At 42.8% G+C, this 14,174-nt stretch overlaps 1 long non-coding RNA gene across 1 annotated transcript in view; it reads right to left on the reverse strand.

Moving 5' to 3' along the window:
• The window catches only part of LOC142071871 (uncharacterized), an 81,610-nt gene that overhangs the window by 39,963 nt on the left and 27,473 nt on the right, over positions 1-14,174 (reverse strand). The gene's annotated exons all lie outside the window — the stretch shown is intronic.

The raw sequence follows: 14,174 nt of genomic DNA on the forward strand, positions 1-14,174 counted from the left end.
ACAAAAGCCATATTTCCCCTGCACACACACTTTTCTATCCTCTCTCCTCCTTGTTCTTGTATCTGTTGGTTAGAAACAAAAGTGAATACCCTTCACGAAGCACAGCTGAAAGTAAAATTAATCCTTTTCATCAAAGAAAGGGTGTTAATGAAAATAAGACTAACATTTTGCCTCCAAAAGGAAATACACTTTAAAGGTTTTGAGTGTTTGTTTTGCATAATCACTCAATGTCCATTTCAATATAAGTGCTTGTTTTAATTTCCTGAGTTTGATCAAGAGACCCAACACTTACCCCAGATCAACCAGTACTCCAGATCTTACACCAAAGACAACAACATTGGCAGCCAATTTTATAGTAAACTATCTATAGGTTTATTAACTAAGAAAAGGAAATGAGAGTTATTGAGCAGTTAAAGCAGGTAATATACAACAGGTGAATCACAGTTTGTAATTCCCAATGATGGCAGTGATGTAATAAACTGCCAGGCTCCCAAAAATCTTTTCAGGGTACCCAGATTGTCTCTGGGGATCTCTTGTATCTGGTACACTTCCCTGTAAGAGTTCAAACAGTCAGAGATAAAGTATCTTTCTTTGAATCTATATTTAGTGTCTTCACACAAAAAGCAAGCTAACAGTGTCTCTACCCATACAGGCTTTTCCTTTGATGACCATGAGTGAGGAATGCACTTAGTCTTTTAACCTCTGACCATCATACATAATGGCCACTTGCTTTGAAATTAGCCTTTTCTGTTTAAGGTCTTCATTTGCATTTCAGAAGATTTCTTTGACTTATTTAGTTACAGGAGTATACATAATGTAAATGTTTGCTGTTACATTATAACAGGAACAGATAAGTTAAAACACTACAAATAACATCCCATTAGTTTTCATGAAGTTTAAACACCCAATACATTCGTACATCTAACCACTATTTTGATCTATAGTGATACACAAATAAATTGGCCTGTGGCCCTGATCTGCCAGCGTCACATCTCTGTTTTAAAGTTGGACAGCAAAAGAGTTTCTAAAACACATTTAACTCTTTTGGCCCTTGAGATCAGTACAACATCTGGATATCCTATGGGCCTTCAGCCCCTCTAGCCACAGAGAAAGAGGGGTGATTTGTCTCATCGAAATTAAAGATGGACAAGAACTATTGGGTCTTCTAGTCCATCTTCCTGCCATTTAAATATCCCATCTGATGGGGCTTCATTTCCCCCTGGAGAAAGCCAGCCACTGCAATCCACAATGTAAAAATGCCATTTATTAATATCAAATACTAGCTTTCCAAAGTTTACCAGAAGAGTCAATTTTGTATTTTTAGAGGATTCCTGCCACCCACAGTTACCGTTTTTCAGTCTGGGAAGATTAGCCTCTTGGTAAGTTAACAGTACCTCATATTTATCTTTGTGTTTGTCCTTGTAAGTATGTTTATTCACTCCAGGAGGCTTTTTCTGAATACAAGGTGAACAGTGAACCTAACCTCAAACTGTCTAGAATGTATGTCCTCAGATGATCAAAGATAGCATAATAAGTAACTTATACAGCCTGAGTCAGGGTATTCTAAAACTGCTGATTTGGATTAGAATCAGATGCTTATTTTGCTAGACTTTGGACCATTGAATCGAAATGCTGACTGGTTCAGGAATTAATGATGAGACATGGACTTTGCCCTCCAGGTCACTTGTTCAAATCCAGCACAAGGCAGTAACAATTCAGAGTCATTACCACCTTCTTCTCCAAGTGGAAGGTGCAGTCCTTTGACCTTGCCTTCTCCAACATAAATACATAGCAACATGAAAGAAAAGAGACACTCCACTGCCCGTATACCTCCCACTGCAGAGAAGATGAGAGAACATATAACACATGACAGATGTTACACTCTGGACAGATGTGCCTCCTAGTGGCTGAGTGTGGCCCTTGTCCTTCTCCCCTCTCCCCCGCTGACAGCCACATCTGGCCTCCAGTGGTCTGTTGCTTCTTGTGACCTAGCTGGAGTGCTGAGTCACATATAGTCCCACCCTTTCCAGGGTAAACAATAGTCCCACAAATCTCACAATGAGCCTTTGGCCCAACTCCAGACTCACTAGTCCTTACCCCTCGTATTAGGGGGCTTCAAAAGTCAGCACTCTGTGTGTCCAGAGGTTTCTGCCCCATCTTCCTCAGTGCACCAGTGAGGGAACCCAGGCCCTCCCTTTCCTCTGGGATCCAGTTTACAGAACTTTTAATATGCAGTCAAGACCTGACTCTACTGACCACTTGCTGCCCTCCCTGGACCACTTCCTACTGCAACCTGTCTTAGGCCAGTAGCCTCATCCTGGGATCACTGTTACTGGCATCTCTCAGCTCAGTGGCAAGTTTTGACTGTCCAGCTCAGTAGCCCAACTCAGCCCCGTGGCTCCAGCCAGGCGTCTCTCAGTGAGTGAGCCAGTATTCTGTAATCCTTTCTGGTCAGCTCCCACCTGAGTCATGGTCAGCCCCCCAGTGTAGTATCAGTCATGTTGCTCAAGAAGAGCTTATAGAGAAGACATGACACTCAGTCCAGTTCCAGACAAGGACACACATCACAGAAGCAGCCAATAAGTGATGATTCTGAAGGCTATCAGCAGAGAAAGATTAAGTGGGAATAGAGACTTGATCTTGAGAGGTTATTTATTCCTCAACATCAAGATTGAGGCACATTAGTGGGGCAGTCTGGAGAAGGTTTCTTGGCTGCTACCTACCACACTACCAATTAGGTGAATAGGGAATTTCACTCTTTAGGCCTACTACATTATTTTGTTTCGAACATATGGACCAGAGTGCTTCCATTCATATATATTTCTCTGAAAATATCAGTGGCCTACTGCATTCTACAAGACAGAAGCCAAGTATCCAAAGCCAGTACCACAGTGACTCTGACCCAAGTCGTTGCTTTAAACCTAAACTAGCTGGCATGGCTGGAGACCGAGACAAAAGGCTGGTAACTCATCCACTTTGCAGTGTGGACACAGGCTACCTCAGGTGCTGACAGTCCTCCAGTACCTTACCACAGTTCCCTCAGGGCCTTATTTTCTTGCCCTCTACCTACTCCCTTCTTTTGCATCAGAAGTCTTCTATGTATTTAGAAACATCAGGTTGGCATTTAATATCCACATCCTCCCGGTGTTCTGCCAGCTGGCCAGATGTTGACACCAACTTTCTGGTGGATCTTTAGTGTGAAAACAGTAAGGCCCACAATTTGGAGGGAGATGTACCCAAAATCTGCAGTTCTGCAAGGCCATCTCCAAGAAGCTAGAAGAAGAGAGGATTCAGTGAGTGGGACCTCACTTCTGGAACACAGTCTTGAGGGATTTGATTTTCTCCCTGAAGACCAAAGATCACAATGCCCTGTCCAGCAATTCACTGAGAATGTGCCATGGATAGTATCATGATTTATAATCCAAGTTGTTGTGAAGTGTGTTTATGTGGCTTGCCAATATTTTTACCAAGAAGCCAAAAGATTTAAAAACCACATAGATTTTCTTACAACTTTTCATCACCCTGGAGCACCCATCATCATGATTTCATACCATGCACTTTTAATATTATTGTGGCTGAGTAATATCAGGGCAAGATGTTTTCAAACTTCTATAGCTCAAGACAAAACTCTTGGCCAACATCCATTGTGTCACTATTCATTGAGAGTGTATGCACTAGTGAATTAGTCTGATCTAAAAATATACCTTAGAAGCTGTTTTGCATATTATGAGTGCTAGTTATTCAGACAAGAACTATTTAGGACTCTGATTTATAACAGTTGTAAATAGGTGAAAGTAAGTATTGTGCCCTAGCATTGGAAAATTGCTTTTTCTAGTTAATTGGAATTTATAGTGACAAAAGACTGGATGACTCCAGGAATTGTTAATAGGGTTGTGAGCCAAATAGCTCCTAACTACTATATATTTATCATACCTTTCAGCCTTCAAGCCTGCTGATGTGTGATCCAAACAAACCAAAACATGGAAAGATGTGCAACATCTGGGTTTTGGGGCACAGGACACCAGAATTGCCTTTTGTTATAATGTTTAACTTTACATTAAAAAAAAAAAAAAAAAAGGTAGGGATTCTCCCTTCTGCAATGCAGCCTCTATATGCCATTTGTGCTAGCTGTCCTTCAAAGGCTCGTGGCAGGGGTAAGGGTGAGAGGGAAGTCCTTGTAACATACACCACTATGCGAATGCTGGCCCTAAAGGTGCTGCCAAGAAGTAGAGCAGCCCAGATTCAAATGGATCCAAAGAAGGGTTAAAACTACCTTTGCCCTCGCTCCACCATGGTGCCATTCTGGCAGCAAAGAATCTCAGCCCATTTTTAGGATGTTTTCTCATTGTGATAAGAGCACAGCTGCTCAGGGCCTGCTCTATTCCCTCTCTCCTCTCCTACCCAAAAGCTATCTGGTCAACTGGGCTCCTTCAATCAGAGGCCTCTCTCTTCACCTTGGAGGGGAGAGAAAGAAAAGTATGAGGGGTCACAATAGCAGGAGAGGATCTCCTCCTCCCTGCATACCAGGCTGAAGCAGCCCTGAGTGAATGGAACAGCCCCTGTAGTGGGACAGGGAGGATGACTGCTGCTGTTTAGAACATTCTGTGAAATATGGTACATTTAAGAGTTCTGACACTCACTATAAGGTGTGCAAAGTCAACACATCTTAGGATTTGTTTTAACAAAAAACATTATTATATAAAATTCAGGCCAGGCACTTCCTTTCCCATGGAGCCTAACTTCCTCTTCCCAAAGGGCTCCACCCATCCTAAAGAGTGACTAAGTCACTTTTGAAATAGGACTTAGATGCTTTTGAAATTTGTACTCATCATGATCTATAGTCAGCCTATTACTATCTATACTTTAGATGTTAGACAACTATCCTCTGCTCCACTCTCTGCCATCAGGCGAGCCAACTAAGAACATAAGAACAGCCATATGGGGTCAGATCAGCGGTCCATCTAGCCCAGTATCCTGTCTTCCAACAGTGGCCAATGCCAGATACTTCAGAGGGTGTCACAGGGCAAGCATGCCCCGTCCCCTCATGGGGCAGGGTGAGGGTTATTTCCCCACAGCTGAGTCTGTACAATCACCCCTTGTCTTGGGATAGCATGGCCTAGGGGCAAAGGTCAATATGACTGCCCTTTCTTAGGGTCTGTGGCTAAATAGCCAGCATCAAATATGGCTGCCCTCTCCCTCAGGGCTCAATGGCCAGAGTGAATACAACTTCCCTCTTCCTCAGGGCCCTGGAACCAGTCAAGGGGGTGGGCCACCACCTATGTGTGAATGGAAGCCAGGTAGTGGGACCCGGGTCCTCCCAGCTCCACTGGATCCCAGCTCAGAGCCCCAGCACTGGCAAGTGTGTTCACGATTGGGTCAGCTAGGCATCAGTCTGAAACACACTGACACCACCCAGCATATTGACTAATTCCCCCTTAGCTACTTCCTACCCTGTCCCTGGTGCAGTAGTCCTGGAGTCTCCAAGGTCTTTGGGCATCTCCAAGGTCTTTAGGCTCCTCGGCCTCTGCGGATCTCGGCAGCTCCATCGCTCCTTGGGCATATGCAGAAGCTCGGGCATTTTCCTGGGTCTTGGCGTCTTCAGCTTCCGCCACCAGGAGCCTCAGTAGTTCCCGGGCTGGAGCCTACAGAATGCATCCTACTTCCTCAGCAGTCAGTCCCAAATGGGGCGAGATGCTCCTTTTTATGCCTGGTCTCCAGCTGGAGCATGCCCAGCAGGGCCGAGGGGGCGTGGCCTCCTCAGCCCAAAGGGTGGAGTTAATCCTTACAGTACCAGTGCAGGGCAAGCATGTCCTGTCACAGAGGGAATGAACAGAACAGGGCAATTACTGAGTGATCCATTCCCTGTTGTCCAGTCTCAGTTTCTGGCAGTTAGAGGTTCAGGGACATCCTGAGCATAAGGTTTCATCCCAAAGGGGCAGCTACCTACAAACCTGCTCTAGTCAGTGCATACATCTGGCAACCTCCAGGAGTCACAGCTGGAATTACTTACAGAGCTGCTAAGAATTCTGGTCACCAGGGGTCAGGAAAAGCACAGTTCTCTCTGCAGAATGGAGACAAAGGGCAGCAATCTTTTTCTTTTAATCCACAATTTACATTATTTCAGTGATTACTGCCTCCCATGTAAGGGTCATAGAAACAACATAAATAGTTTATTAAAAAAAAAAGTCATGTTCTCCCACAACTGGCACACAAGTGGTGACAGACTTGCTACCATAGCAATAATTAATGAGATTCAAGGTAATGACTGGCTAGGAGGAACTAATTGATCAAGGAGCAGTAAAGATCATTAACCCCAGCCAGTATTTAGTCCCAAGGATACACAGTGTGGGGAGATAATTAATTCTGTTGTATACTGAGGGGAAATGGGTATAGAGATTTTTTGTAAGTGGGTAGCACAGTTTCACAGATGTGGTATTTACATGGCATTGCAAGAGAGGTAGGACCCCTGTTATGTTAGCCACACTGATCGAATCATCTCCCAACGTTCTGTTCATCTTAGAATGGCTGTTTAAATGCAAGTTACCCAAGAAAGACATTTCACATAGTTTATCCATTTAACCAGCCTGAAAACCAGCCTTACTCAGGGCAAATATTCATTGTTCCAGGCTAGTCTGAATATTGTTCAGTTGTACCTCTGCTGGCCAGGTGTAAGGAGAAGAAAGAGTTTTTTTGGGCAAGCTAGGTCAAATATTTCCATAGTTAAAGGGGTCTTTTATACTGGCATGTAGGAATCCATTTTTGCTAAATAATATTATTGCTTTAAAAGCATCCCTCTGTGTGTCAACCAAATGCGGACTCATCTTTTGGAACTAAATCATAGTTCCTCCTGTCTTTATCAGAGGAAGTGGTAGGTGTGGAAAATAATTTGGTACATGCCAAAAAGCTTTTGTTTCTTTGAATAACGATAGATGCTGTCCTACTGATTTGTTCACGTACAGCTTAACAACCCTAACTGCATAGAATAACACATTTAATACAAAGAAAGTAGTAGGAAGCTCAGAAGACTCATATTGAGATAGTTTGGCCCATTTCCAACTGCCACCCTGTAGTGAATAAATTGCATAGTAATCAAATGTTTAACATTTAATCATTAATTATTTGATGAAAAATTAAATCTCATATGAGACACTAGACTGGGTTGGAGTGGTAGATAGGAGGTAGAGCAGGAGGGTTAGATGGAGTGGCAGCTGTGGGGGCTCAGTAAAAGCTAGGCGGACGCAGGGGCAACAGATTGGAAGCAATGGGATGAAGGATCAGATGCAGGCAGCCTAGAGGCCAGTGGGGCAAGGATTTCATGGAGTGGGAGAAACAGGGGAGAGGAAGAGACTGGCAGGCCCAGAAGTAGCCAGATGCAGGGCTAGTGATGATGTGGAGGAGAGATGACCAGGAGATACATGAGAAATAGCGCACGTTACAGAGAAGCAGCATGGTCTAGTGGACTGAGCATGAAGTTAGGAAGTAGAAAATTCTGAGTTCTAAGGCTGGCTCTGGTACTGATGACTTGCTGTGTGACCTTAGACAAATCATTTTATAGATATAGAAACTGAAGAGAGGTTAATGAGGATAATAATTATTTACTTCAAAGGAATTACAAAGGATTAATGTTTGTGAATTATTATTTTAAATAAAAGGTTGGAGTATGCAACCCATTGATTAGAAAGGCCACTTCTACTCCCAAATAGGCACAGGATTGTTTTTTAAAGGAATGATGCAATTTCAATGGTTATATAGTCAGGCCTTGATTTACACGGTACTGTATACAGACTTTACATTTATATAGCAGTGTCTTTTGCCTGAGGCTCCCAAAACACCTTACAAACATTCATTGTCACAGCATTCCAGTGAGACATCTGAAAATCAAAGCACTTATATTTACAAGCACTGAGCACCCATAAATCCAGGTACACAGCATCTTTGATATATCAGGCCACTTATAATTAGGCTCCTAAATCTATAGTTAGGTGCCTAACTTTCAGCAGCCTGGTTTATAATTTGGCTGTTGAATATAAATTCAAACTTACATGCTTTTTTTAAAATGAAAAGCCAGTGTCGAGAGCAGAGCACTAGGATGATGTGTTCACAGCAATCTGTGTTGCTTAGTACATCAGCTGCTGTGTTTTGTACCAGCTGGACCTTTTTGAGGGTATGTGGTTTCATTCCTAGATGAGTTGTAGTATAGACCTCCAGGCTCCAAATGTATGTATAACTGTGGCCATGTTCACAGCCATTAGGATGGAGAAATCTTCTAGCAGACACAAATGGAAATGGGCGATTTTCACATCCCCGGTTCTTGAGACATTCAAAAGCACTGAGGGTGCCAAGAGGACCTCAAGTTTACAAAACTAAGAATGGCCAGGGGCCTTCAGCAGAGGAGCATATCATGGAGGAGGTGAGCTCTTTGAAGCACTTACTTTCCTCTTCTTACCAGTATCAGCTCAGCCTTGTGGAGGTTCAGCTTCAGCCAGCTACTCTCCCTTCAGGTGCTGAGCTCTGCTAGTCACTGGGCGATCTGAGAGACGGTACTATTTACATCTTTTGTAAAAACATTAAAGAGGTGTCTACATATTGCTGGCATTTCAGCATACATTGTCTAACTAGCTCTCCATGGCTTCGTGTACATTTTCAGCAATATGAAGGGAAAGGGCTGAATCTTGTGGGCCACTAAAGGGGAGGGCTTTGGAGACAGTCATGAGCAACTCTTCCTCAACCAGTTGGTTCTGTTTGGAGAAAGAGCCTGAATTATTTATGGGGATTTCCATTCATACATGCAGCTGCTTGGAGGCAGGCCATGAGTATTTGGTGATCATTCCTGTTTTATGCCAGGCACAAGTCCAGCAAAATGAGTAAGGATGTAACTTCCCTGCCTATGAATAAGAGAAGGTCATCTGCTAGACCAACAAGAGCTGTATAAGTACCATGCACTGATCTGAACTCAGAGAAAAATCCAGGATACTGACAACTGACAGTGGGGTTGAAAGCTATTTTTGCTAACTTCTCAATTAACTTGCTTAGGAAAGGAAGTTTTGGTGTTGTGTGGTAATTGTCAAGATTACCAACAGCAAATGATGGCTTTCTTAGTACTAGCTGAGCTCTTGCATGCTTTGGAATGGAAGGTAGACTCCTGTCTTCAAAGGAAGTGCTGACAGTCTCTTTTAGTAGGGATCTTGAATATACTCTACTCTCTTTTTCCAGCCTGAAAGAACGGCTGTCAGAATCACACATGGTGGTCTTAACTGAGGTCAATGCTTCCATGACTATTTCTTGTGTCACTCATTGGGCTGAATTTTTGAAAGGAAGGCATTGTAGGTTGGATCTTGCAAGGCCATTCTGTACACGGATGATCTCCTTGCAGTGAGTGATGGGAGAAATGATAATTCCTTGTAATGAGAGATGGTAGGTTTCAGGGGTGCTGGAACAATTTTTATTGTGGGGGTGCTGAGAGCCATTGAACTGGACTGTAAAGCTTGTATATAATGGAAACCACTTCAATCCAGGGCATGCTGCAGCACCCCCAGCACTCCTACTTCCAGCACCTATGATAGGTTTTGAGGTTGAGTGGAGTCATTCCAGATTTACAAAATTATATAAAGTCAAGTGAAAAATGTTACAGAACAGTTCTGAGGGGCATGACTTTTTTGCCTCCATGGTAAAGGAGAAACAAGCTTTTTTCCCCTTCTTCATAGTTGCAGCACAGGTTTGTAAAAATGTCTTGTGGCAAATGCTGTCTGGAATGAACTGTGGTGTCCTCCAGCAAAGCTGAAGTCTTCTTCCTTCCCTTTTTGCCTGTCATAGATCATCTGCAGACCATGGGGAGATAGAAGGAGGCACTCTGACACCAGCAGTAGGCAGACAGTGGTGGTTGTGCTTTATTCGCTTTTCTATTTCTAGACTTCCTTGTTGGGTGAAGTTTCCAGAAAGTAATGTGGAGTCTGAATTTTCCAGGGTGAATTTTGGTTGTAGCTTCTTCCTAATGAAGGCAGGGAGGCTTCTTATTGTATCCTGCTTGGAGCTAGCATGATCATCTGCCTGGATGAGTTATTAGTAAATATTTTACACTGCATCTTTGGGCTCAGCTCTCGCACTAGAGCCAGTTGAAAATGTTCCTTCTAAATTGTTTTTCAGTAGAAAATTGTGTTTTCATCTAAACAAAAGTTTTCACAGAAAGTGTCTGCTTTCTGTAGGAACCTTCAAATTTTTATCAAGAATCTGAAACTTTCAGATTTTCAACAAAAAGTCAAAATTTTCTGTGGAAATTTTTTTTAAATGAGCTTTATCTTGCACTTATTTTTAGGATGCTACCGGGTTATCATGCATACATAAGGATTTAGACCCAGATCCTGCAATGAGCTCCACAGAGGCAAATGTCTGTGCCCACATGGAGTCCCCACTGACTTCAATGGGGGTCCACCCATGCTGAGCTCATTGTGGGACTGGGATTGTAGATGCTTAATTTTAGGCATCCAAATGTGTAAATTTAGCCTGTGACTCACCCAAAGTGACCCCGTGAATGAGTGGAAGATCTAAGAATAGAGACCATGATCTCTAATTTCCATTTCCCTGTTCTAGACAACACTTTGTACATTAGCCTATCAGATAGCTTGACTCACTGTCAACTTCTTGTTTTCCGTTCAGCTTTTAGTAACAGTTACACGCCTGATTAGATCAGGTGCAACAAGGTTTTAGAAAAGAGATTTACATTTTTTTAAATTCTTGTAAATTTTTACCGGGGTGTAAGCATTATTAGATGTGGGAAGGGGAGATAAGGATTTGCTATCAGTTATATTTTCTTTAACTAAAAAGGCAAAAAATAAAATGTTGATGAGATTTGTTTTATCTTTCCAATCTGATCATTATGTAAAGTTATATTTTCATTTTATTACTTTATATGGGCAACACTAGACTTGGCAGAAAATACACTCCTGTCCATATGAAGAAAGAAAGTGTCAATTATTAAAATCTCTGGAAGTACTTCAGCCTTTGGAGTGCTTCCTGCAGGGCCGGATCCAGGCACCAACTTTCCAAGCAGGTGCTTGGGGCGGCATTGAGAATGGGGTGACAGACGCAGCTCTTCCCGCCGCCGCAGCCTTTGGGCAGCAGCTCTGCAGCTCTTCCCACCGCCGCGGCCTTTGGGCAGCAGCTCTGCAGCTCTTCCCGCCGCTGCTATTGCGGCGGCGGCAATTCGGTGGCGACTGCTCAGTGTGGCAATATTGGTAGAGCCGCCCCTGGCTTCCTGACTGCAATGTTACCAAGATTAAAAAACAAAACGAAAACAAAAAACACCTCATGCAGTTTTACACTGAATACCACTGCATCTGCAAACAAAAATCAAATCCTATAAATGTGAGGACCCCACCACCACCAGTGCTGGCTTCTGACCCCAGGGTGAATTCTGTCAGAAGCACAGGGGTAGTTTGACTTCTATATTTGGAGAGGCAGCTCCAGTCAGGCCAACGGGGCTGCATACATTGGGGGAGTGAGGGGGACACAAATTCTGTGTTTGCCCATAGGGGCACCATTTCAGATGGGGGTGGGGGGCACGCAATTTTAAAGTGATTCCAGGAGGTACTTAGACAAATGAAAACTCTAGTGTTTTTGCAGATAATAACTTCAAAATATCTGACTGGAGCATTGTATCTAATTCCTATATCAAGAAAGAAAATTAAATAACTATTAGACCCACTCAGCTCTAATACTAACATGTTCTGACATCTTGTGGCAAGTCACTTATGGAACACTGGTTAGGTTTAAAATTGTAATATATATTCTTACTCAGATATGCTTATTAGAGTCAGAAGGGACCATCGTGATCATCTAGTCTGATCTCCTGCACGTTGCAGGCCACAGAACCGTACCCACCCACTCCTGTAATAGACCCCTAACCTCTCGCTAAGTTACTGAAGACCCCAAATCATGGTTTAGAGACTTCAAGTTACAGAGAATTCACCATTTACACTAGTTTAAACCTGCAAGTGACCCCATGCCCCATGCTGCAGAAGGTGAAAACCCCCAGGGTCTCTGCCAATCTGACCCAGGGGAAAATTCCTTCCTGACCTCAAATATGATGATCATGTGGGCCTAAGCATGTGGGCCAGACCCCCCAGGCAGACATTTAGGAAAGAATTCTCTGTAGTAATTCAGAGCCCTCCCCATCTAGTGTCCCATCTCCAGCCGATGGACCACACACCATTGTAGGCAGTCTTGTCTTACTACCCCTCCGTAAACTTATCAAGTCTGGAAGTCAGTTATGTTTTCTGCCCCCTCAGGAAGCTGCTCCAGAACTTCACTCTTCTGATGGTTAGAAATCTTTCACCTAATTTCAAGCCTAAACTTGTTGATGATCAATTTATATGTATTTGTTCTGTGGTCCACATTGATGCTTAACTTAAATAACTATTTTCCTTCCCTGGTATTTATCCCTCTGATGTATTTATTCAGAGTAATCATATCTCCCCTCACCCTTCTATTGCTTAGATTAAACAAGTAAAGCTCTTTGAGTCTCTTCTCATAAGGTAGGTTTTCCATTCCTCAGATCATCCTAGTAGCTCTTCTCTGCAACTATTCCTGTTTGAATTCATCTTTCTTAAACATGGGAGACCAGAATTGCAAACAGTACTCCAGATGAGATCTCACCAGTGCCTTGTATAATGGTACCAACACTTCCCTGTCTCTACTGGAAATATTTTGCCTGATACATCCTAGGACTGCATTAGCCTTTTTCATGGCCGCTCTGCATCACATCGATGGCTCATAGTCATTCTGTGATCAACCAATACAACCAGCTCTTTCTCCTCCACTGGTCACTTCCAATCGATAAATCCCTAGTTTATAGCAAAAATTCTCGTTAGTCCCTAAATGCATGACCTGGCACTTTACACTATTAAATATCATCCCATTTCTATTACTCCAGTTTACAAGATCATCCAGATCTTCTTGTATGATATTCTGGTACTCCTCGGTATTGGCAATACTTCCCAACTTTGTGTCATCTGCAAGTGTTATTAGCACACCCATTTTTTGTGCCACGGTCAGTAATAAAAATGTTAAATAAAGTTGGTCCCAAGACGGATCCCTGAGGAACTCCACGAGTAACCTCCCTCTAGCCTGACAGTTCACCTTTCAGGATGACCCACTGCAATTTTCCCTTTAACCAGTTCCTTATCCACTTTTTAAATTCTCATATTAATCCTCATTTTCTCCAAATTAACTAATAATTTCTCGTATGGAAATGTATCAAGTCCTTACTGACGTCCAGGTAGATTAGACCTACTGCATTTCCTTTGTCTAACAAGTCAGTTATCCTCTCAAAGAAAGATATTAGCAACTTTGTTAACACCTCTTGAATACAACACTTGAAAAAATTTGTAGAAAAATCTACAATTACTCTCTACCATTTAGGCTACTTACTGTTTACAATTCACCAAGCTTGGAGCTGATCATTTAACTTCAGGAATCGACCTATTAAGATAAGCCCTTTCTTATCTTAATCATTTGTTAATCACTCTGTTTATAAACAAAATTCTGACTTTCTGCCTCAGGGTGCCATCTGGGAGCAGAAAATCTCCTGTCTTCTCTGCAGAACTCCTTACATTGCAGGCTCAGGCTGCCTGCCTGAGGCTTGGGGGAAAACGCCCTCCCATGCCCCCCCCCCCCAACTCTGCCCATGGAAGCACTTATTATCACTATGGATGGACACACACAGTACCATAAAGTGTGCATGTCACTTCACTGAAAAACTTCAAAGGACTATTTTATGTTACTTTTTACAAAGGAGGGAAATCATCCAAATGTGAATTACCAAAATCCTTAAAAAAATGTATTAAAGCTAATGTTAAAAAAAGTATGTAATACATAGGGCGAGGAAAGAGAGTCTGTACATCTGGGTATAGTGCTTAGATTATCCACAAGGTAGTACTACTGAAAAGGGATCTGGCAAACTTAGATGCCAGCACTATAGAAGGATACTGATCAATATGGGAAGGGATCCAAGTCAGAGCATACACAGGAGAGAGGGCTTTGTTGTAACAGAACATTTGGAAGAGTTTACTTTTCAAAGTCAGCGAATTTCCAGGGTGAGACACCATTTCTCTTCCTTTCCATCTAGTCTGCTGTAGCGCCCCCGCCGCAGGCTCTTTATGCTCCCACCTTTACCCTAC

This window comes from Caretta caretta, chromosome 4 (assembly GCF_965140235.1).
Source record: "Caretta caretta isolate rCarCar2 chromosome 4, rCarCar1.hap1, whole genome shotgun sequence".
NCBI classification, from domain to species: Eukaryota; Metazoa; Chordata; order Testudines; family Cheloniidae; genus Caretta; species Caretta caretta.